The following is a 26,797-nucleotide window of genomic DNA, read 5'->3' as shown; positions in this document are numbered from 1 at the left end:
GAAAGAGAAAGCCTATAATTGCCTTCAAAAAATACATATGTGAACTTTTCTCATGTGCCCAGGCAAATCAATAGTATAAATGGGCCCTATTATGTTTCTAGACCTTTCTTTATGTTATCCTTCACTTCTTTTCAAGCTAAGTTGAACGTTATTCACCTTCAAGAAGCAGTCTCTGACAAACTCATTCCCTCTCCCTATTAAGACTTTCTCTTTTTAGGTCAAATACCGTATGATTTCCTTCATTAAGTAGTAGATAATAACAACAATAAACAAACACATAGAGACAGAGATTGGATTGGTGGTTACCAGAGGGGAAAGGGGGAGGGGGGAGGGTGAAAGGGATAATTCGGCACATGTGTGTGGTGATGGGTTGTAATTAGTATTTGGGTGGTGAACATGATGTAATCTATGCAGAAATAGAAGTACAATGATGTACACCTGAAATTTATACAATGTTATAAACCAATGTTACTGCAATAAATAAAAAATTAAAAAAAAAAAAGACTTTCTCTTTTTTCCAATCATTGTCCATATGTGTACATGAGGTTCTATCTTGCTTTGTAATTGCTCCCTTAAAAAGCTATTTATCTGACCCTCTGAAAAAAGAAATCTCTTTTGGAAATTCCTTTGAGTGACGACTGATTATAAGAAGAAACGACTTTAAAATTTAGACCTCTATAGTCTAAAAAGACAAATGCTTATTCAAACATAAAGTAGGTTTAGGATGAATGTGAAATTATCATCAAATCCTGTTGTTAAGAAAAATAAAAGAAGCAGTCTTTTAAATTGCAGTAATAGAGGGAAGATAAAAATGACATTTTTAAGATATAAATAAATGTAGAGTTGGAGGAGCCAGTGTGAATTTTCGAGTGCTGGTGGATATTTTGAAAACATTCCTGTATCTTGAGATTGCTAATTTTCAGGCAGCCCAGCCTTCCTACGCCATACCTTTTGCCTCCCTGAGACTGGATTATGACTCTAATACTATGGGCTGTGCTTAGTCTTAGAAGACGTCTCAGTTTACTAGAGCCTCGGATCTTCTCCAACCTCATTTAATCTTATGTCATACAAATCATATATAGACACCCCAAACAGACAACCTAACATATCCAAGATTGAACTCCTGATCTTCCACCCTAAAGTTCTTCCTACCGCTATGACAACTTCCTCTTTCTAGTGGCTTATACTAAAATGTTGGAAATGTTGGGAGTCTTGATGGACTCCTCTCTTTGTCTCACGTCACTTATTCAATGACTAAGGAAATCCTCTTGGCTCATTTTGTAAATATCTCTAATATTGACAACCTTTCACCACCTCCAGACTTACCATACAGAGTCAAGCCATCACTGAGTCTCACTGAGCCGCCTTCTAACTCTTGTCCCAACTTCTACCTTTGCCACTACTATTTTCCACACAGTAAGCAGAGTGGTGTTTTTAAAATGTAAGATAGATCATCTTACTCCTCAGCTCAAAACATTCCAAAGTCTGCCATCCCACTCCAAGGAAAAGCCAAAGCCCTTATCATGGCCTAAAATTTCTACATGGTCTCTACTCCCATCTTACAACTCTCTCTTCTTTGTCATCTGCTGCTTTCTTGGGATCACTTGTTCAAGTCACAGTGGCCTTCTATTTGTTCTTCAAACACAACATGCATAGTCCTGGCTTAGGGCATTTGCATTGACTCTTGGAAGTCTGGAATGTACTTTACCCATAAATGCATGTAGACCCCACATCTCCCAAGGTCTTTGATCAGGAGAAGTCTATCCTTCCCATCCTATTTAAAATTACATTCTCTCTGATTCTTCCCATACCATTCCTTGCTTTATTTCTCCATGTCACCTTCTACTAAAAGATACAATTTATTTATTTTATTGTATTTTTTGTTTATTTTTATTCCACACTGGATAAGAAGCTCCATGAAAATAGGACTTTTTATCTGTTTTGTTTACCATGTATCCCAGCATCTAGAACTGAGTCTGGTACATCATAATGATAAATATTTGTTGAAATGCTGAATGAAGAATTACAGTGCTATACACTTGGTGAAGAAAATTTCTTGGTGTATCCCATCCCAAATATCAAAATCCTTACAAAAACAAAAATTCAAGCTAAAAAATATTTAAAAGGCCATGGTTCTACTATCTAGATTCAATTCATTAAATATACACCTAATTTACCCATAGCCATGATGGAAATAATATAAGAGGAAGAAGGAAAATAGGAAAGAAAAACAAGGAGAGAAAGATAGAAAGAAGGACTTAGGAAGGGAGAGTACACAGGAAGCAGTTTAAACTGATTTAAAGAAAAGAGAATATAATTTGGAGTCCATCAACCTGGTTTCTACTCTTGACTCCTCTTCCTTGTTGTGTGTCATATAATTGGAGTCTATTACTTTCCTTGTAAAATGAGGTTAATAAAACCTATCTCATAGAGTTGCTGTGAGGACAAGATGAAGTGAGGGGTATAAAATGTCTTGTATGATGCTTGACACGGAAGACACTCAAAAATAAAAGCTGTACTTGGTACAATATACCTACTTACATTTCCTAGCTCTGTCTGCAGAGAGGACCTAGAAGCAGTGATATCCCAGGGCCAATGAGCACAACTATCACTCAGGTCTTGGTTTCTAAATATCATTCTCCAATAAAAAGAACCAGGGGTCCTTGGCGAATAAAAAAGGTGACTCTAGGGCTGGGGCAGGGAAAATTCAAGATAAGCCTGGAATATTTTGTGGTGCCAAAAAGTAAGAAAATGAGTTGGAGGGATCATGCCAAAAGGACATAGGCAACAACCTGAAAGAGCTTCTAATAGCCAAATGTGGAACAATTTGAATATTAAAATAAATATTGATAGTATTAGATTATAACCCAAAACATAAAATAAATACTCATAAACCCATATTGGTCTAAATATATGATTGAATAAGTAACTAAATGGAGGAGAAGGGAAGGATCTTTCTAACAGAAAAATTCCAATTAATAAATGTAGAAGGAATGAGGGGAATAGAAAGTCACCTTTATAATACCACAGCAAGTTCCACTGATGAATGAGAAAGGGTAAATCTTTAAGGAGAAACAAGACATTTGCATAGCCTCAAAGGATCTCACTCAAATTGTTTATTAATTACTATTAATTACTATGATGTTATTAATTACTAACAGTTTTAATTTACGTCCACAGAATGTTTGAAACTCTTCCCTCTGGAGCTTAATCTCCCTCCCATTTGAGTGGGGCTGGACTGAGTAACGCACTTTTAAGAATAGAATTTAGAAAGGGATAAACAGTAACTTTACAGTAGAGAAACCTTCCAGAGAGCACCTTAACCAAGACATCATGGTCAACATCACCAATAATAATAAGGCATATTGATATCATGAGAAGGGAGCATCACTTCTGTGATACTGTTCCCCCAAAGCCATAACGTCAGTCTAATTATGAGAAAACATCAAACAAACATATATTGAGGGACATTTTACAAAATACCTGACCAGTCTTCTTTAAAAGTGTCAAAGTCATGAATGACGAGAGAAGACTAAGCAATAGTCATAGATCAGAGGAAAGTAAAGAGACAGTGACTAAATGCAATGTGGTATCCTGGACTGGATTCTAGAACAGAAAAAGGACATTAATTGAAACACTAGGGAAATCTGAATAACGTTTATAGTTTGGTTTTATTGTACCAATGTGAATTTCTTAATTTTGACAACTGCACTGCAGTTATGTAAAATACCAATGTTAGGGAAATCTGGATAAAGAGAATAAAGAATTCTCTTTCCTATCTTTACAACTCTAAAGCTAAAGTCATTTAAAATAAAAAAAAATTAGTTTTTAAATGAAAGTTGTGATGAAATGAGATAATGCCTGTAAAAATAGTTATAAATTGTATAGGGCTATCACTATTTTAGGCACTATAATTATGTACACGATGATAATAAAAAGCAGTGCTTTGAAGATGACAGTACGCCTAACATTTGGATGGTTTGAATTGACCAGCCCATTTGGCCAAATCAGCCTAATATCCCCAGTGTAGACACAGCATAAGTTTAAGTGAAGATAGTTGTGAGGCCAGCCTCCAAGATGGCCCTCTTGGATCCTTGCCTCTTGGTCTTTAATACCCTTTTGGAGTCCCCTCCTTACTGCACAAAGGGGCATGATCTGCTCTCCGCAAGGCAAAAGCCAATCGTCAAGAGGCAAGATGGTGGCAGAGAAAGGGCATTTTATTATGTGATAAGCTAACAAATTAGAAGATGTTGGACTAGCATCCTAAAGAGCCATCTCAAAGGGGGTACAGAATCTTGAAGTAGTTATATAGGCCCGTGGGTTATAGAGGACGGGGTTAGGAATGCTGACGCTCTGGTGTTACAGACTGGGAGTTGCCACACCAGATCTTTCAGTTGTCATTGATGATGGCTATCAGCATAGACTCTCTGTCTGGGGGTCATCACGTTCCTAAGGAACTCAAAAGAACAAAGTTATTGTCTTATCAGAGCTGTGTGGTACATGCACAAGTAGGGGTCATAAAATCTACAGAGCAGGTAGATCTCCTGGAGGGTGCATGTCCAGCTGGGTTAGTCAGTTAGAGGTCATTCAAAGTTAGAATATGGTTTCTTTTCTACAATATGGCTTTCCTTGTATCAACCTTGTCTTGAGCCAATATCACTCCCACACTGAATAGGGCCAACTTGTATAACCAACAGAACAGTGAGGAAATAAACGATAGCGTGTGATTTCCAAGTCTAGGTGATTAAAGACGTTATTATGGCTTTCGCCTTGCTATCCTGGAGTGATCATCCTGGAGGAAGTCAGCCACCATATTTTGAGGACCTACAAGCAGTCCACGGAGAGGCCCATGCAGGGAGAAACTGAAGCCTCTTGCCAACTTCCAGCACCACGTGAGTGAGCCTTTTTGGAAGCAGATCCTCCAGGCCCAGCCAAGTCTTCTGACGATACAGTCCTTGCAGATGCCTTGCCTGCAATCTCACGAAAGACCGTGAACCAGAAACATCCAGCTCAGCCACATCTGAATTCTTGACCCAAAGAAACAACAAATGCTTATTGCCTTAAGCCATTAAGCTATGGGGCAATTACTATGTGACAATAGATAATTAATACAACAGTTTTTGAAAAACAAGCAATAAATGTTTGTCTAGGAAACTACAGCGTAAATCCAATAGTCTGAAAATAGACAAAAAGAAATGACAATCTTGCAGTTCCTTGATGAGAAATGTAGTGTACTCTTTCTTTTCTTTCTATCCTATTCCCTGTTTTATTTTTATGATAATCCAGGTTTATGTTTATCTATAAAGTAGATTTTTGCTACTTTTCTGTTATAGTAAATGCCACGTAACAGAAGGAAGCATAGCAAACCAGAAGGAGGAAGTTAGAGTCAATGTCGTTGGAATACACCAAGAACAACATTGATAGGACGTGCAAGTTGCAGAAAGGATTAGAAATTGAAGGGTATGCTCGTTTCTGCCGCAGATCTTTTTATTACTATTATTTGGTTTGTTTTTATAATCATCAAAATATTTCTGGAAATATTCTTCAGGAACCACAAACACGATGTTTCTCCACTGAGAATTCGAGCGGAAAGAGTATACGTCTGGGATTTAAGATTCTGGCTGTTGCTGTGCCGCTTCTAGGCTTGTGGTTTGGGAAAGTTTCAAATTCTTCTGTCTTAACTGTTTTCATTTGTAAAATGAGGGAGTAAAGCAGATGCTGTTTAAGCTTCCTGAAGCTTCCTAAGTCCTCAGGACTATTTCAGAAAATTAAAAGTGTCATATATGTTGCTTCTTTTGAATGCAATAAATAAATCTCACTTAATTCAGAGAAAAGTTGTATAACGTCCCAGAGTAATCATTTATCAATCACAGGTCTCAGGAAACAGGCATAACCATGGACTTACCAAATACGTAAATGGCATAAACCTATCTTTGGTGGCTGCAAAATCAAACCTTTGTCTCACTGAACAGCCTCTGTTTTGTGATGCTGAGTTTCTACATTTTATCCTCTCTAATTCTTCTTGAAATTGATATTCGAAAATGGAGAAGCAATTTAGTATGTTGCATAGCCCTGATCTATTAGCCCAGGCCACCATTAATGGCACATTTTAATAGAATAATAGGCAGTTGGGCACCTAAACTTTACCGCCCTATGGATCATTTTTGGCAGCTGTGAATTTTATTCATCAGTCTGATTGAAACTGCTTTCCTGACGAAGCAAAGATACTCTTCTTTGTTCAGGATTTCCATAAAAGGAGAAAAGAAAGTCTTTGCAGACAGACGGGCATGCCTGAATAAATTTATTTTCCTAGGCTTCTAGCCACAACAGTGAGCAAACAAATGTCTCTTACCTACATCTTTATGTACACTATAGGATAGCAAATTTATAGGATGAAATCATGCTTGTATGCTTTGACTTCTTGCTTCTCTGTTTTAAATCATTGCCCAGACCTGCATTTTTAAATCTCTCCCTTATAATTCTTAACCTTTAGCCCTGGGTTATTTGAGCAATGTATGGCTGTGTGTGTGTTTGTCTGTGTCTATGTGTGTACACATACATTGTCTATGATGTTGGGGGAGGAGGACTCGGCTTTCTTTATAATCCTCTTTCTTTATAGAGAACAGACCTCAAAGGGTTTCCTTTCCTAGCTTCTTAACTTCTCTTCTAAGCATAATGATTCTAGACAGACCAAACAACTGACCAGTGATCCATCGTGTTTTTAATCATTTACAGTCGGATTCCTACACGGTGGTGCCTGATATTTGGTTTTGAAGAATGCTTTCCTGGGGAACACATTCAATCCAGCAGTTCTGAGCAATAAATTATCTGTGTTTGGAGGCCCTTGACAGCCTGTATTATTTTGCCCTTGTTGAAAATAATGGATGATTTGGAACGATGCTCCCTTTTGAATTAAAATATAAAAATTTTGAGTTTTAGAGTTCAAGATAATAAGTAGACCCTAAACAAACAGACTGGGCCCAAATCTCCCCAAGAGAAAAAAGATCTGGAGGGTGAAGACATGGGGGAGAGGAGGCATAAACATAAGCATTTGTATAGATACATTATTTGTTTTTTTTCTAGGTTGGGGAAATCATTTTGTACCCTGCACTGTCTCAAATGCTCAGTCAACTCTATAGTTATAGTTACACTAACACGAGGCAGAACAGAGCTTTGTGCAAATATTATGATCATCCTGAATCACCCAGGAAAATCTGTGATCTGTTTGGCCAGTGAGCTAACCTCTATCTATCCCCAACTGGGAGACGGGGGGCAGAAGGGGGGTGCTGCAACTGTTGGCACTGTGGATAAACCACAAGGGAAACTGATTTTTAGCTGAAAATACATCTGTTTGCACATAGGTGTAAATTAATCACCATATAGTAAATTATAACACTATTGTTTAAATGCTCATAGAAGAAAAAACAATTATTTTCACATGAAAGCATATATGTACATATAGGCAATCCCCAGAACAGAAAATAATCCCCACGCAATGAGGTGACTTAAAAATGGGACTATCTTTTGCCATATAAATAATGTTGTAAGTAGTGGTTAGGTTTCCAGGCTAAATAAAAATGATTGGAATTCCTAGTTTAGTTGGAGTTTTAAGATAAGTTTAAAGATAAGAGTTAAGATGACTGTCTTAATATACCACATGGGTTAAAAATCCGAGATACTCACTTTTGAGCCCAGGCTCTCCCACTCAGGGTAGTATCACTTTGGGAAAGTTTTGTGACTTCTCTGATCAGAAGAATAATGTTTTGTGATATATGAACATTGTATGAAATTTAAATTTCATGATCCATAAAGTTTTATTGGAACACAGCCATGCTCAATTTTTTACATATGGTCTGCTTTCTATGCTACTGTCTTGCTACAAGGCAGAAAGTTATGATAGAGATTGCATGGCCCACGGAGCATAAGAAATTTAATCTGTGGCCCTTTACAGAAAAAGTTTGTCTAACCCTGCTGTAGTATCTACCTGGCAGCGTTGTCCTGAGGGTTGAATGTTATATAAAGTGTTCAGTGCAGGGAATTAGACTGAAGAAGCCCTGGGCTGATGGTACCCCTGAAAATGAGTATGTGTAGACTTCACCAAGACAGAGAAACAGACAAAGCTATGAAATAATTCCAACATACTAGCATTTCCTTTCAATTTACAAGAATGCATCATGATGTCAGAGGGTATTTATAGAAAGATAGAAATGTCCCAATATTGTCAGTCTGGTTAAACCTAACAGCAACTGGATGATAAATTCCTATTAGCTAATTCAACATCCATTTTAATGAGAGGCAAAATTTTGCCCCAGATAATATTTCTTTATTAGTTATTATTCTTGTTGTTCTTATAATTGAATATTTCATGATAGGAATCTCTATTTAAATAAATAGAAGCACATCAATGTGTAACAATGAAAAAATACACTCCAAAGATACATTTTATAGTCAAATTCTTTGTTACTGAAATAAGAATGATGAATGAAATGTAAGGATACAGTCCAGGATAGAGATTCTTTTCCTCTGTTCTTAACAGTAATAAAAGCTACACTACGTTGAGTGCTTCCTCTGTCAGATGCTATATAGAAATTTATGTTTACTTTTTCAACAGCCCTGTGAGATAAGTAGGAAACTGAGAATAAGAATAGTTAATTCCACTGATGTGGAAATCTCATACAGCTGTAGGCCGGGGGAGAGCATGATGGCACCTCTTGGAATGTACCCCTACTCACCCCCCTTTGATGTGACCCCAAGGGGCCTATAATTAACCCAGCACTCATCTCTAATGGAAATATGTGGCTCTGTTTCTAAATGAGTTTCTATCATAATTGTTATTATTAAATCAATAACCATAACAAAAGTAGGACAAATACCCCTGGTAGTAGTAATGCTCACTTATTGGTTCATTCACAAATATTTATGGCCCACTATGTAAGAGACACTGAATTAGGCCCCGGGTACACAATGGAAAATAAAACAAAGTCCTCACCCTTTGGGTCTTATATTTTAATGAGAAGAGGCAGATAAAAATCAAATAAAAATTTTTTTAGGTAAACTAGAAAATATCAAGAAATATTATGCCCTATGATTGACCATATGGTGAGAGAACGGAGAAAAACACTTTTGATTAAGTGGTCAGATTAAAGTAGGCTATACAAGACTGCTGGTTGTGACCTCAGAGAGATTTAAGATCGTAATTCAGAGACCCTCACAGCTAGACAAAAGGCTTTAAGAATCTTAGAGGCCTTATCCAAAAGACCCTTATGCTCAGTCCAAAGTAGAGTGAAACCCGTCTCCAAGAGGTTTGTGGGTGTGGCTTTGTCTGATGAAGTCAAGTATAATCAGATTTATAAGAAACCTCAAAAGCTTTTAAGAGAATTATAACTATTGGAAGCACCTCCAGTTTTGACTGAATTGGACAGAAGTCATTTACGTTGAAAAGAGGTCTCCGGATTCCCAAACTTTCAGGAGCAGGAAGCAGACTGAGAAAGTTACTCAGCTGCAAACACAAGCCATTTCTAAAGACAAGAAAGATGACTCACCAGGAGATGTGAAGAGCCACTTGCAGAAAGGAGAATTGAGCCCTAGTCAAGGACTGGAAACAGATGCCCAGTTGGATTTCATGGTTGTTACTGACCAGTGACTACTACAGGCCTCCCTTTTACCCAGTTTTCTAATTACAATTATCCAATCACAAGGTCTGTATGTAGAAGAGGTGAAGTGGAGAGTGGGTCAAATAACTTGTCTCTTAGTTCACAAGACTTTATATCAAGAGAAATCATTCTTGAAAAGCTGTGACTGAGGAACTTCCCCTGAGAAGTCCTCTCTTATCCCATTCTACTTCAAACTAATTTAGATGATGAAATATTCTGGACTTGAGCCTGAACCATAATGGAATAAGAATTTTGGGGGTCTTGGGAAAGAGTAAATTCATTCTGCATGTAGGAAAATTGTCAATCATTAGTGCCCAGGATGTTTTTTTAATTCATCCCTCTTCTCCTTCCCCAAACTCCTGGCAACCACTGATCTTTTTACTGTCTCCATAGCTTTTCCTTTTCCAGAATGTCATACAGTTGGAAGCATATATAAAGTGTATAGCTTTTTCAGAGGCTCTTTCACTAAGCAATATGCACTTAGGTTTCCATCATGTCTTTCTGTAACTTGATATCTCATTTCTTTTCATGGCTGAATAATACTCTGTTTTATGGATGTATCACTTTATCCATTCATCTTTTGAAGGACATCTATGTTGCTTCCAGTAATTTGGCAATTATAAATAAACTTCCTATAAACATTCATGTGCAGGGTTTTATACGGACAAAAGTTTTCAACTCCTTTGGGTAAATACCTAGCAGCACAATTGCTGAATCATATGCTAAGACCAAATTTAGCTTTGTAAGAAACTGCCAAATGCTCTTCCAACGTGGCTGTACTGTTCTGCATTCCCACCAGCAATGAATAAGAGTTCCTATTGCTTCACATCCTCACCAGCATTTACTATTGTCCATTTTTGTTGTTAATTCTTCGGGATGTTTTACATCAGCAATGATGTCATCTGTGAACAAAGTCAGTTTTATTTTTTCCTTCCTAATCTGTATACCTCTTGTTTCCTTGTCTTATCTTACTGCACAAGCTAGGACTTCTACTATGATGTTGAATAGGAGTGGTGAGAGGGGCATCCTTGCCTTGTTCCTCATCTTAGGATAAAAGCATCCAATTTCTCACTATTAAGTATAATGTTAGCTATAAGTGTTTTGTAGATGTTGTATATCAAGTTGAGGAAGTGCCCCTCTACGCCTAGATTGCCGAGAGTTTTTTTTTTAAATCGTGAATGGGTGTTGGATATTGTCAAATGCCTTTTATATGATTGCATTGATACGATCATATGTTTCTTTTTTAGTCTGTTGATGCAATGGATTACATTAATTGATTTTCAAATGTTGAACCAGCCTTGCATATGCAGGAAAAATCCCACTTGGTTGTAATTTTTTAATATATTTCTGGATTTGATTTGCTAATATCTTGTTGAAGATTTTTGCATCATGTTCATGAGAGATATTGGTCTCTAGTTTTCCTTTCTTATAATATCTTTTTCTAGTTTTAGAGAATCTGGAATTTGTCTCCATTTCTTCCTTGATTTCTTGCTTTGAGTATTTCTCTTGAAAAGTTCAATTGGATCCTAATTTTTGTTCTTTTATGTTTGAATTTTTTAATTTTGTTATTTGAAAATTTTTGCATTGGCTCATTAGTGCCAGTATTTTGAAGTCTCACAGTGATGGGCCTTAGTGTGATCATTTTAAAAAATAACTGTGCTGGACATTTTTTAGGGTCTTTTTTTTTTTTTAATTTAATTTTGTTCTATTTTATTTTATCGAAATATTATAATTCCACATGCAATCAATATAAACTTATTAATGAGATATTTTACACTCTTTTTTTCATTCTGAGTTTTGAAATCCGGTGTGTGTTTGGCACTTACAGCACATGTCCACTTGGACTCGCCCCATTTCAAGAGTTCAGTAGCCACAAGTGGGCCGTGGCTCCCGGCTTGGACAGTGATGAACTGAAGGGTCACCTGCCAGAACTCTCAGCTGCAGGGTCTCACCCGGACATGCATCTTGTTTAGGGTCTTTTTATCCGGAAACTTAGGAGCTTTAGTTTTGGAAATTTTTCTTGTATTTTTTGTTTATTAATTTTCTTCCTTCTATTATTTTATTTTTTTGGAATTCATTTTGACAAGCCTTTTGACCTCCTGGACTGATCTACTAATATTCTTATCCTTTTATGCATATCATAATTTCCATTTCATTTTGTTGTGCTTTCTATGAGGATACCTTGGTTTTATCATCTAGCTGCTTGGACGAATATGTCATTTCTATTTTCATATTTCTAGTTTGCAAGAGGTCTATCTAGCAACTGACAGTTCCATTTTTATAGTATGCTATTGGAGGCAATGACTTCTCATTTATCTAAGACTATAAATTATAGATTTAATTATAGTTTTTGTCTGCTCTCTGCATTCCCTGTTTTCTTTAGGTTCCTTTATTTTCTCTTTGGTGTCTTTATTTTTGGGTTGGGTTTTCCTCAGTAGCCAGGGATTTTGTTGTCTATTCCTTTTTAAGATTAAGGCATTGAAGCCTGAATGGAAGCTCTATGTGAGGAGATGGAACATTCTAGCTGAGAAGCTTCTCCTTGAGCATCATTTTTTAGGAATCCTTTCATTTCATATTGAGGACCCCACCCTACCACCCACCCCAAGGCTTTCCTTTTTTCCCCTCAAAAAGAACCCTCCAATCTCCTGGCGGTAGTGTATGCTAAGCAACAGCAAGGGGCTAGTAGCTGCACAGTTCAGTGTGTAGACTTTCACTTAATCCTCTGTTTTCAGTTGGCTCCTCTCTTCTGCCTTCTGCTCTGTCTCTTGTCCCCAAGCCCAGGGCCTGTTGTTCTGATTCAGAATAAACTTACAATCTCTTGCTAGACATGGGATGGGTGAGTCTGTTGACAGCACACACCAGGGTAGAAGATCCTACCTAACTGTCTCTCTAGAGACCTCCCACCACCTTCTTGATGGCAGCACCACACCTTCCCCTGCTTTGTGTGATACTGTCTAGGGTTCTGGAGAGAAAACTAAGCACAATTCTCATTGCCTTTCTCTCCAACCAGCTCCAACCAGTGTTCTCAGCTCTACTAACTCTGCCATTCACTTTCCATTTGCTGCAAACGGTTGCCATTTCAGTTTATTTTTGTCTCCTTGTGCATTACTTTTCTTCAGTGTGTTTTTACCATTTTTGATTCCTTTACTTTCACTTTAACGACATTCTGGGAGGGAACAGAAATGAAAAGCATGTGTTTAATCAGAAAGCTACTGAATCATTACAAACAGACAAAAGAAAATTTTAAAGGATGTTATACTACTTTATTTCAGATATCCCGAGAACATATGATTACTAATCTAGACATGCCTGTAGTTAATTTAAGCAAAACCAAAATTTGGTCTAAGCATTTATGTTATTAAACACCACAATTTCTAAACTGTATGATTTGTATAGTTCTCTCTCCCTAAAAATGCTATAATAAATAAAGGCAAAATGATTTCCTAATTGTCTAACACGGGTAACTTATCCTTTTCCTGTAAGCCGTAACTTATATGAGGTCTTGTGAAAGTCTGTGGAAGCTGAATTTGGGGATGCTGGAGCCCACACAAGTCATAAAGTGGGGAAATCCTTTTCATCCTTGGCTCTACACCAGAGCCTGTAAGTATTTTCATTCACGGGAAAATGCAAGTGCAAAACTGTAACAAAGGGCATCTTTAGATCACTGGGCATGCAATTGATCTTTCTCAATATTTTTCCAATATTTTCCAATATTTAAATAAAAATATCTTTTCAATTACACTCGTCTATTTGCCCTTTGGGGGCATTCCCCACCGTATGCAGTGCCCGTTTCCCATTAAGAGTATGGCATGAAGCAGGTCCTCCTCCCCTCCCCTTCCTGTTTCAATCTGGCACAGCCCAATTGCAGAGTCGTAGGAAGCGTTGTGCAGGTTGTGCCATACTCATAAGGACAACAGGTTAAGAAGGTAAGTGGGTACTGAAAATCAGCTGGGTTCTGCTTGCCAAGCCTGGGACCTACGGGGCTGCCTCTCTACAGATGAGGTGCCATGTTCTAATTCACACAAAACTAAGTTTGGACTAACGATAGTGGTGGTCATTCAGACCTCACTCCTTACTGGAGCTTTACATCTAAAGGTGCCTTCATATGCATCTCAGTTGTATCAGCATGTGGATTGGACAGATTCTGCAGCATCATCTTTGATGTGGTTCCTTCTGCCCAGCTCTCAGGGGTTCCTGAGTCTTGTCATTTTTTTACACTTGCTTCTCATTGATATTGTGAGCTCTCATAACAGCTCAGTAAATTTTACTTCAGCTGAAGATAGCCAGCGTTGATGACTATTGCTTGAAACTAAAACTGCTACAGAGGCTGTGTGAATACATGGATGGAATGGCATTGCCTATTGTTTTTGGGGGGTGGGGAGTGGAGAGAGGAAGAGGATGGATGGAAAGCAGAAAGGGAGGTTGATAAATTATTGAAAAATGTGAGCTCTGGTTCTACGTAGTATTCTTTATCAAAGACTTTCCCCCCACCATCTCCCAACCTTGCCTGCCCATCTCCACCCCAACTTTCTGACTTGCAGCCTAGAGGCAAAAGTGTGAAGGTACCTAGTGCTTTAGGCCTAGAGCAATTGCTTTGGTTGGCTTTATCTTAGGGCTGGCTCTGTCAACACCAATTAGAACAGACAATAGTAATAAGAGTGTACAAGAGAGTGGGGATGTGAGCATCAAAGCAAAGAATGATATTCAGCTTGAAACAAGGTCACTCATTTCTGATATGAGGACTGGGTGGGAAGGAGGATCTCAGACTGTAGGTTTTTATTTATTTATTTATTTATTATTATTTTTTTTGTGAGGAAGTTCAGCCCTGAGCTAACATCCATGCTAATCCTCCTCTTTTTACTGAGGAAGACCGGCTCTGAGCTAACATCTATTGCTAATCCTTCTCCTTTTTTATTCCCCCAAAGCCCCAGTAGATAGTTGCATGTCATAGTTGCACATCCTTCTAGTTGCTGTATGCGGGAGGCGTCCTCAGCATGGCCGGACAAGCGGTGTGTCGGTGCGCGTGGATCCGAACCCTGGTTGCCAGTAGCCAAGCGCGCGCACTTAACCGCTAAGCCACGGGGCCGGCCCACAGACCACAGGTTTTTAAATGATCAAAAAACCAAATAGCAGTGCTTTTTAAAAAACTGCTTTTTGGCAGAAGGCAGTACAATGAGAGTTTGCAAAGTGAAATAAAAGAAAACAATCAAAAGTCAAAGTTTTTCCCTTAAGTCTGAGGCAGCACAGAGACAGAAGAGCTTGATTAAAATGAGCCATTTTACCAGATACATACATTACCTTGTTAATTCCAGTGTAGACTGCTCAAAAAGGAGAGAAACAGAATTCAGATGAAGACTCTTAAAAACAGTGTGAGCTTGGTTTCCTAGGTAGTGTTACCCATAAAGAGAAGAGCAGATAAGCAAATTCAATTTGGAAAATAAAGACCCACACTATGAACTAAGACCCATGTGACAAGCTGTTGATACAAAATATAGCAAAAGTCTTTGTCATAAAGGCTTACACAATTGGAACCTTTCAAATGATAGGGTACCCGCTGTTGATTCTTTTGTTGGGTGTTTTTCCCTAGTCTGTAAGCCTCACTGGACAATAACATACATCAAGGAGTTTATTAAGGAAAAAATAATATAGCAAAGTAGATGTAACAGTTACCCGTGATGTATCTGAGAAGATGAAAGTACAAAGCCTGTGGAAGGAATGGAGGGGGAGTTGTGTGCTGGAGCTGGGTGTGTAAGGAGTCTTCCTGGTTGGCCCTTCATTAATTACAGTAGGAAGATCCTGTGATAATTCACACAAGGGCCAGACTGAAGTTTTCCCTACATTTTTTAGTTCACCTGTCAGTTATCTGTGGTCCTGCTAATAGATACATATGAAGTTAGCGAAGTAAATCCATTCAGAAGATGCTTGGGAAATGCGCAGGTGGACCGTGCGAGAATGAAACTGATGACCTATAACATACCGTGATTTATTTTGCTGAGGCACAAATTTGAATCACGGGCTCTATAAAGCTGGAGAACTCAGGGAGTCATTTGGTACATTTTTGTTGCTCACTACAGATATTTAAACAAACAGTACCTCTTACCTTTACATAAAATCAAGATTTTGTTTCACCCCAGGAAAACAGCTGGATGGTAATTGTTCACGTTTAGAGAATAAATTTGGAGCAATGGAATTTCACTTTGGGATCCTTTGGGGGTAGTTCAAAGAGATAAGTTGATATCCTCCAAACCAGTTGAAACTGAGGATAGATTTTGTACTAGATTTTAAGAGTATGCTTGTGTTGATCTGACTTAAAATGCTGGCTCTCTGGTAAACACAAAATGCAGTTGATAGAGCGAGAGTACCAAAACACACGCATCTGTCCTCTGGAAGAGCTGGAGGAGGAGCCCCACAGGGGACCTGACCCGGAGACGTGGAGTAGCTACTGTGAGCCCCATGTTGGGAGTCACAGGGCAGATGCTCTTATTTGCAGGTTTAATTCGCAGGGTTGCTGCTTCTCACATGAGCAGCTTCCAGTGAGCAAGCTCCAATCTTGAGCAGCTACAAGTGGTTCATTCTTTAATAGGGATTAATAATTCGTCAAAGCAATTGCAAATAGGTCATCTTCAAGAGTGATAAAAATGCTTGGTCCTTTATTAGAAATGGTCCAGAAAATGAAAGACAACAGTTAGTTTTGCTGGTGGTCACGACAGAAGGTGAGATAAAAAGCGTAATACGGAATGCGGTAGTAGCTCTCCTCTGTGATGTGATGAATTGCATTCATGGTGATATTAGAAATAAGAAAAAAGGGTATTTGTTAATTTAGAGACTTTTCTGTTGTCTTAGGGTATGATTGTCAAGGGGCAGAATGTCAAGGGGCAACCACAGTGTAAACAAGACTTGAAAGGGAATTATTCAGCTATTTTTCGGGTCAAATGGATTTCAGGTGCCCTCAGGCATCAGAGTTCACAGATTTGACCTTTGCCAGTCAGACCCTCAGCTAGCATTCCAGCCTGTAACCCTGAGCTAGTTATTTACTATCTCTGAGCCTCAGTGCTTCATCAGCAATATAGTGTTCAAAATACCTTCCCCATCTACCTTACAAGGGTGCTCAGAGTATTAAAAAGAAAATAATACCTAAGACACTTCTCTGTAATCTCCATATTACCATAAAAAATAATGAACTATTATTATTTCATGATGAATCCACCTGCTAATTTCTGACTATTCCTATTTGTTCCCTGAAACAAGTTTACCAACAATGTCTGCCAGGTCATTTTCAGTTAGCTTAGTTCTGGTTATTCTTTGGTACTCAATGCCAAAATACCGCTTTTACAAACAAAATTCTATAATTCACACTACTGTTTGGCTCTTCCCTTTATGAATCCTAACAGAACTGATCATGTCCGTTGAAAGATAGTGTCACGTTGCTTCATGGCCTGAGCTTGGCCTATCTCCTGCCACCCCAGCTATTTCCTGAAAAATGAAACATGTTTCAGATTTCTTTTCATGTTCCTATGCTCTCGTGGTAGGTAAAATACAGCCCCCCAAAGATATCCAAGGCCTAATCCTTGGAACCTGCGAACACATTCCTTTATATGGCCAAAAGAGCTTTGTAGATGTGATAAAGTTAAGGATCTAGAGATGTGAGAATATCTTGGATTATCTGAGTGAGTCCATTGTAACCATGAGGGGCCTTATAATAGGGAGGCAGGAGAATCAGACTCAGAGAAGGCAATGGGACGACAGAAGCAGTGGTTGGAGCAATGTGGGACCGTGAGCCAAGAAATGTGGGCAGCCTCTAGAAGCTAGCAAGGCAGGGAAATGGATTCTTCTCTAGAGCCTCCAGAAGGAACACATGTCTGCTGACCCATTTTAGACTAGCGACCTCCAGAATTGTAAGTGAATAAATTGGTGTGCTTTACAATAATATAATAAATCAATACTTAAAAATATTAAATGATAAAATCAACTTAAATAGTTGCTAAGATATTTATCAGCTGAGAAATTTGGGGAAGGATATAAATAGTGTCTAAATATTAGGAACTCCAAGTTATTCCAAACCTTAGTTTAGTTTTTTTTTTTTTTTTTTCTTTATTATATAGAGCTTACACTTGTACCAGGCAGCCATACCCCATTTCATTCTTTCCACAACTCTGGGGGTATATATGGTTAATATCTCCCATCTTAATGGGGAAATTGGGGCTGAAACAGAGTTTGTAACTTATCTAGGCCACACAGCACGTAAGTATTATATCCCCACTATAGCCCTAATTATAGCAAGTTGAAATTGTGTTTTTTAAATGTCAGTCATTTCCTTGTCCTCATGAACCCTCCTTTCCGTTTTTGTGTCCCCAGAACCTAGCAGAGTGACTGCTACATAAGAGACACTTGATTTGCTGTGGAATAAACAGATGATATTGCTATTCTGTGGCTAATTCTTAGATCAATGAGTGAACAATTCATTTGGTTTGGGGCCTCTGCTACAGCATCTCATCTAATAAGTATCAAATATCCCTTTGACCTGCACTTCATGATACCTGTGGAAATATAAAAAGACCTTTGTTCAGCTTATTTTTTAAAATGAATCACCTAATATATAACAAAATGTGTAGCTTTTTAGTTTAAAATGGGTTTCTGGATTAGTCAGAAGTCATTATTAAGTTAAATAATGTAATAATAATGACTCCAAAAAGAAAATAAACTAACAGAGGTTTTTTAATAATGTGGTAAGAAATTCACAGGAGTTAAATACTTAATCAAAAACATTCAATTAAAGTAGAATTGCTCCTGAAATCCAGGCTGAATTTTTGGTGGATTAACTGGACAGATTCCACAAACATTTGTCTAAGCCATTATCTGGAAAATCACTTTCAACCCTAACACAATGAAAATTTACTATCCATGCTAATAACAATGTCCCATCTGTTTAAGCACTTTACAACCTAGTGAAAGTCATACCTGCAGAGAGCCTTATGGTTCTGAATTCAAAAACGGTTGCAAGTTGAATACATGTGGCAGTATTACCTAGTAGATAAGACCTAAGAGCTTCCTTTTAAGGAATTTCTATGGTACTGTGACCCAACCTTGCAAAATAAACTACCTTATCAGCCAGGGGCAAATTTCGCAAGGCAATAGACTATCTATCTCTAGCCAGTGATAAGTGACTATTCAGTTTTGAAGATATTTTAATGTAATTACTACTTCTTCACGATTGAAAACTATCTGATATAAACACCCAAAGGATACATAAACAGTACAACCCAAAATCAAGTCCATTTATAAGCCATGAGTGTTTAAATGTTTAACAAATTTAGAACATCTACCAACCCATCTGGTTAATCAAGGAATTCAAAAACTTGAAGGTAAAAGTGACAATTCCTTATAATAAAGGCCATTATTTCAGCTTTAAATAATTTTAAGCAAGGCAGGTAGGCATGTCTTTCCTCATTGAGTAGAGAGAATGGGACAGAAATACTTAAATTTGGTAGCAAACTGGCAGTCAACCAACCCAGAAATATCCAAGGAGTAAATTAACCAAATGATTAAGAATATTAATACAATCCAAAATAGTGAATTACTCCTATAATATGACAAATATTATTCCCTTTCAGAGGGAAAATACAGGTCAGCCTATGTGACACTGGATAACTAATAAATGTGGCTGGACTTTTTAAATAATTCTTTCAGTGTACAAAGCATGTTGAACATGTTATGATTTTTTTGCAACGACTGTGTGTGGTAGGTAAGTTTAGAATCATCTTCATTTTTACAGATGAGAAAGCAAAGGCTCAGAGTGGCTCAGTTATTGCCCAAAGTAACACAAATTCTAAGAGGCAAAGTAGAGACTTTTGGTTCTAAACTTAGTGTACATTTCTCAGTCTTTGCCTTTTCTTCACCATCTCCATCAATCCTGCTACTCTTATCAGTAGAGTTTTTAAAAGAATTACCTACATATAATATTTCATCAAAGAATAAGAGCCCCAATAGGCTGCAAATTCTGGAAACACTGCATACATCAAATTTAAAAACATTGTGGGACGCTTTTGCATATAAAGAGATGCTATGTTAGATGGTGATATTCCTTCTAGTAGAATCAAATTGAGGCCTGAGTAATTCTCCAAAGCCAGCTAAAAGAAAACAGATGAAAGGTGATATACCAGATTGTTTAATCAGTGTCCAATTTACTAAATACATGTTCACAAATGGAGTGACTTTTGATGATGTGAATGTACAATCAAACACACCTGAGCAGAAACTTTGGCAAATATTATCTCTCTTCAAAACATTGAAGAACAGGAAAAGTGAAAAATCAAAGGAAGAAGTTTCAGAGCGAACAAAGAATAATTTGACTGTATCACAAGGAATACTAGTGGATTCCTAGAGCTCAAGGGGAAGCTCTAAGCACTGATCCAAAAGCATCTAAATGTTTCCAGAAATGTGAGCTTCTCTCCACAATATTCAAGGTTGATGAATCAGGCAGCAGAGAATTGTTCAAGGAAATAAAAGGTCTATGTAAAGTTTCCCTACTCTAGTTTACCATCCAAAGACCTGTATAAGTCTATCTTTGTGTCAAATTTTCCATAAAAAGCTGGGAACAGATGATAGTATCTTTAAATGCAGTTCTAAGACTTTGGGGCCTTGAAAAATCTTAGCGCTTACTCCAAGGAGATTCCAACATTCCAACAATTTGGCGTGTTTAGACCAACTTTACTAGATTCATATTTTAAAAAACTGCTGCTGATCCATCTCAGGCAGAACATTTCTCCAAAGAGAATATTTAATATGTAATTTTTATATTGTTTAGTTTTGTTTATTTGATTAATTTTGTTATGTATTTTTGTTAGCAATTATTTGTATTTTCAAGGTATGAAATACATTTTTAGGAAAAGAATATCCAAAGTACAACATTTTGTCAGAAGAAAATGCAGCTAGTATACGATAACATAGAAAAGCTGAGTCATTAGTTGGAAGATACTCATACGATTAAGGCCACAGGGAGCCTTTCTTCCAGCAAGAGCCGTAAGAGTACAGAGAAGGGGGAAAATGGTGTGACCTGTGCCAAAATGATGAGAAGAATTTCACAGAAGAGGTGAGACTTGAGAAGGACTTCGAAGAATGGGTAGGATTTGGCTACATGGAGAGAGGTCAAGAAGTTTTTCCAGGCCAGGAGAAATTGAGTAAAGTCTTTGAGTTAGAAATGAGCATGATCTAGAACCGTGAGGAAACCAGTAGGACTGGAACGAGTTGTTTTTTCTTTTTATTTATTGAATAAATATTTATTGAGTAACTACTAAATTTCTAGCAGCATACTAGGTGAGAGAGAAACAAGATAAATAATGCATAGTTTTGCTCTCAATAACCTCATTGATTAGCTAGAGAAACTCGAATAGTAAGAAACTGTGTTCAGCTTCCTGTAAAAGCAATATGACTATTGTGGCTTAGTCAGAGATTCCCAAAATGTGTGCCATATAGCACATTCCTATTTTGCCAATGGGTTACAGGTGTGACAAGATAATGAATCTGTCATTTCTCTACTGGAGAGCAGAGAGAGCACTTTGAATATTCAACTTTGTCTGTGAGTTGCCTTTTCCTTGAAAGTATCAAGAATTATCATTTTATATATATTTTGTGATGTAAAAAAAAATCAGGAAATGCTGGCTTTACCTAACAGGTTGATATTTTGTATTGATATTTTGTATTTGATATTCAAAAAAATCCATACACAGCTAGGCATGGTACAGAAGTTCCATAATGTCCCTATAGCTTCCTTTTATCGTTTTGTTTCACCATCTTTCATATATGGCTTTTACTTTCATGGTTGCCACATGACTCCTAAATGGCTGTTCCAGATCTGGCCTCTTATCTGCATTCCAGTTATGAAGAATATGAATAATATGGGCTATTCCCATATTAGGAAACCAAAACTTATTCAGAAATCACCAATGTTGCAATTGTTCTCATTGATCAGAACTGTGTCATGCAAGTAGCTTTAGCTGCCAGAGAGTCTGGGGAATATAGATTTTTAGCTGGATACAGGCTATTCAAAAGAAAATCATAGCTCTTCTAGCAAGAACAAAGGAGAGTGGTAATTGGGTCTATTGGATCTGCTCCAGAGGCAAATACATAAGCAAACAATTATAATGTAATGTATTAACTTAAGCAATATATAGACTGTCTTGGGAAAAAAGTGAAGGGATACATTAATTCTGCCTGAGGAGGTAATTAATGTTTTACAAATGGCAGAAAAATTGAACAGAGTCTTGAGTCTAAAGAATTAATTTAGTGTAAGCCCAAATTATGACGGAACAAAAATCCCAAGGAGGTGAAGCGTGTGGCTGAAAATTTGAGTTTGGGAGCCAAAACGTCAAAGACATCCGCCAATCTTTGGTTTTTTTGAGGCCCGGAAGCTTACATCAGCATGAGGAAGCTCCCTCTGTGTTTGGGGATCTGCTCTTTGTGGCTAGGGAGCCAGTGCTTGGAGAAGAAAGATTCTACAAAGAGAATCAGTGGCAGACCTCAATAAGAGTAGTGGAGCATACCCACTAGGGTGGCTGCTACCAAAAACAAAATAACAAGTGCTGGTGGCAAGATGGAGAAACTGGCATCCTCATTTGCTGTTGGTAGGAATGTAAAATGGTGCAGCTGCTGTGGAAAACAGTATGGCAGTCCTCAAAAAATTAAAAATAAAGCACCATATTATATAGCAATTCCATTTCTGATTATATACTCAAAAGAATTGAAAGCAGAGTCTCAAAGACATATTTGTACACCCATGTCCACAGCAGTATATTACAATAGCCAAAAGATGGAAGCAACCTACGTGTCCATCCACAGATGAACAGGTGAACAAAATGTGGTATACGTATACAATGGAATATTATTCAGCTTTAAAAAGGGAGGAAATTCCGACTCATGCTACAACATAGATCACCCTTGAGGACATTATGCTAAGTAAATAAGCTAGTCACAAAAAGACAAATACTGTATGATTCCACTTACATGAAGTACCTAGAGTAGTAGAATTCATGAGACAGAAATAGAATGGGGTTGCAAACGGTTGGGGGGATAGTGGGGTGGAGAGTTATTGTTTAATAGGTATAGAATCTTAGTTTTGCACAAGAGTTCTGGAGGTTGGTTGCAAAACAGCATGAATGTACATAATACTACTGAACTGTACACTTAAAAATGGTTAAGATGGTAAAAAAAAAAGGTAAATGCTTACCTTTTTCACTTACCTCGCCTTACCTTTCTGCTTACCTTAAAGTTGAATGCTTCACACAGCAACAATTTTCCACTATTCTGGAGCTTTACACTGCTAGGATTTTTGTAGTAGTGTATGTCTAGGCATGATTTAAAAATATCACTTCATTTTTTACCGGTGCTTTTTCATGTATTTTTCAAACACTAGCACCATAAAAGAAAAGTCCCAGAAAACAGGCAATAAAAAGAGTAGTGGCAGATGCTGTGCGATGGCCTACCTTGCCTACCATTTTTAAAACCACTGTGAAAATAATGCTCACACCATCAGATGCTGTTTTGGAATGAAATCATATTACTCTAGAGATAGATTTGAAACAGAAATCTAGTTCTTACCTACTTGGCTGGTAGTCAGAAGTGACAAGCACCTGAAGGAGAAATGAGTGGTCTTTATAGAGGTATACAGTCTGTCTGCAAAAAGAATGTGGGCCGGAGTGAGGATGGGAGGAGCAATATTCCTAGGAAAGGAAAAAGGATATGCAAAAGCATTGAGGATGGCATTCCAGAACATGAACACAGTGCAGTATGAAGAGTTCTTAAGGTGCATAAGAAAGAGTTACTGGAAATGAGACCAGAAAGGTAGGCAAAGATGTTCAGTGCTGACTGTGTGCCAACCAGGTATATGTATTATCTCAATTAATCCTCACAATTCTCCCAGGAGGGAGGTGCTATTAACATCTCCATTTTACAGATAAACAAAGAAAACTTGGAGAGGTAAAGTAACAGTTAATATTATACGTATGATTTGTCTCAGGCTGCATGGGATTGATCTGAGTGGTCCATGATGGTATTGTCTTTTAGGAACAAGCGAGTTCAATGCAGCCAACAAAAAATATGTATTTACTGGGTGCAAGGTATGTAGTCTAAATAATCCTTTACGTGTATGTAACAATACTGTCCACAAAGAACTTTCCAGCACCATGAAATAGGTAGGCAGAATTCTTCCCAACTTATAGAGCCCCATTTAGAGGGATTAAGTGAGTTATCAGAGAGCTATGAGTGCTGGAGATATAACTTGAATCTAAGTCTTCTGTATTTTCTACTAAACCTCACTGCCTCATTTCTCTATGGGTTGATTTTTTTCCTTTTTCGTATCCATCACCTCTTTATCCCAGTCAGAGGGCACATTGTTTGGCAACCTTTTCTAAGGCTTTGGCAGTGGATCCTATCTCTGAGATGAAAACCAAAGCCACAAATGCTTCTTATGGTGATTTCTCTTGTTGGTTGCAAGTTTTACTCCACTAAATGCCCAACCAAAGCTAACACATGACTTCCAATTCCATCTTATTTCAGAAATACCTCTAAGTTTACCATAAAATTCTTCTATGACTCCTGCTCTGTGTAATCATGTTTATTTTTTAGTTATACAGGAAATTATGAGTGGCCTTTACTGGAACTCTGTTGAAATATATAAAGAGCTATTGACCCAAGTCCAATAAAAGACATGATTTAATATGTCTGACTGACATAGGATAGAACTGACATAGGATAATTCATGGATAGTTTAATTTGGATATAAATTGAATTGTTTTGAAGAGGAGGAAGCATTGTTGAGAATTAATGGCAAATGCAAATTATAGAACATTTTAAAATATTTATATTAGATTATTTAAATCCATCCATAATTATCTGATTTTAATTAAGCAATTACTACCCACCAGATAATGAGTTGAGCACTTTCAATCCCCAAGCCTGGCTAGAAAACTGGAGGTGAAATAGTAACAGAGGGGGTACGCCAGGCATGACAGAAGGCAGAGCAGAGGAGCCAACATTAAGGGGGTGGGGTGAGACCTCCAGCCCCAAGTGCTGTGTGACTCCAAGAATTCTTGCAGCCAAGCATAAGCTCCCCCCGACCCCCACCTCTATCCAAGCAAGCGTAGGCAAAGGAGGCCCTGGAGCAAACAGAAATGGAATCACTGGAGAGATGAGAGGGAGAAAATGTTAAAACAAGAGAAAACGGTATTTTGGATTAGAAGGAAGAAGAAGAAGAAGGGAAAGGCAGAATGAACTGTCACGTCAAATGCCACGGAGACCAACAGAGCGAGGCGGGGGAATGGTGGTTTAATTTACCAGTTAGAAAGTCCTCGCTGATTTTAACAGGAATCTTTCCCGGAGAACATGGTGTCTAGAAGCTGGGTTGTAACAGGTGGAGAACAATCAGAGGAGGAGGAAGTGGAATGTAGTATGATCCCCTTTTCAAAAAGTTTGTGTTAAGGGAGTTAGAGAGGAGAGAAATTGTGAGGATTTCTGCTTATTATGGCCTTTTTCTTTTTCATACCATGGGGACAGGGTTATCTTTTGAAAGTAAGGATTTTGGAAGTGGGGCGTAGAAATCAGAGAATGGTCGAGAACGGAGGGGAAGATGTAAGCTGTGCTTTAAAAGGTAAACGAGATTTACATCAGGATGACGAGAGAATGACTCCATGTTTATTCCTTAAAAACTGGATCTGTCGACTCTGAGTGCCCACGCTGCAGTGTATTTTGATGTGCTGTTTAGTACACTCTGCCTAGAAGCAGGGAGTTCTTTGTTCCACGTGCCACAGGATTCCTGTCCCATTAAAGCTGTATTATCTCCAATATTAATGCAAAAATCTGAGATGCACAATTCCCAGACACTGAGAGCACACTTTGACAGACATACATGTGACAGAGGGCAGCATTCACTCAGTATTATCAAAAATAAACATACACATCAATCTCTCTAGAAGGCCGAAAGAACCTTTCAACATAAAATGATGGGGTTACAGACACTCTTTTTTAAATGAGGTGAACAATCCATTTAAAACAATTTCATTAGACCTGTTTGACCTCAGAACCCTTCTAGAGTAAATGCATTCATTCATTCGTATCAATTATCAGGTCCTAACTTGGGTAACTGTGATGCATTCCACAGACAATGAATTGTCTTTAATCTGCCCTTGGAAAGGCACCAAAGTACTACAAAGACTCAAATTGAAATTAAAGTGTCTTCAAGCTGCAGAGCAGACCAAAGTATGATCTGAGAAATGCCATGTTAGTACAAGCCTATTCTTTTAAATTCTAGCCTAGACTAGAATTGCATATTGTGGATTTTCTTACCATTTACAACATGATCTTCAGCTATTTAAATGTAACTTTAATCCACGAATAAATGCTTTTCTTCCCATGTGAGTATATCACACCATCATTTGTGGGCTACAAACCTGTGTCAATCAGAGCGTTGTACCAGACAGTCTGCCCTTCTACTCTCCCTTGTAAAACTGCCACGGATTACGTCAAGTTGCATTTCCCCTCTGCCCACCAGATAATGAGCTGGCACATGTAGGAAAGATCGATGTCACACAGGAGGGGGAGATAGTCTTGAAGCTATCACTTTCAGTTGCCATTTGATTCCATTTGCAGAAATCAATCTCCTCCTCCTCCTTGACAACTCTGAATGGGTTATCACGGCAGCCCCAGTTCATTGGATAACCAAGTGTTCCCTTTCGCTCAGGAGAACGGTTTCCATCCCAATCAAATGGAAATGAAATGCTTTGGCAGCAGGGGAGAGGAAGGGGGAACAAACGAGGAATCTAATGTATGTGTGAAAATGGGGTATGCACAAGTGTGTATATATGTGAACACGTGTGACACTACAGGGTGGCTACCCATATGTAAGAAAATAGCTACTAAGCTGATGCCATCCACATCTATTCCTGAAAACTCCATGTACTTGGAGACTGAGGGCAACTGCAACTGTGTCACAGTCTATTGTGTAAATATTCACAGACATACTCGTGGATAGTAGATGTTAGCCAACTTTTAATTCACTGTGCTACCCAAGGAGCAGGAAAAAAGCCCTAATACTTATCACTTATGCTTGAATTTATGGTGGAGGTTTTATATTTTTTAGAAGAAAAGTTGCCTGG

Source organism: Diceros bicornis, chromosome 25 (genome assembly GCF_020826845.1).
Source record: "Diceros bicornis minor isolate mBicDic1 chromosome 25, mDicBic1.mat.cur, whole genome shotgun sequence".
NCBI lineage: Eukaryota > Metazoa > Chordata > Mammalia > Perissodactyla > Rhinocerotidae > Diceros > Diceros bicornis.
The sequence above is the reverse complement of the archived record's forward strand: the minus strand, read 5'-3'. Positions refer to the sequence as shown.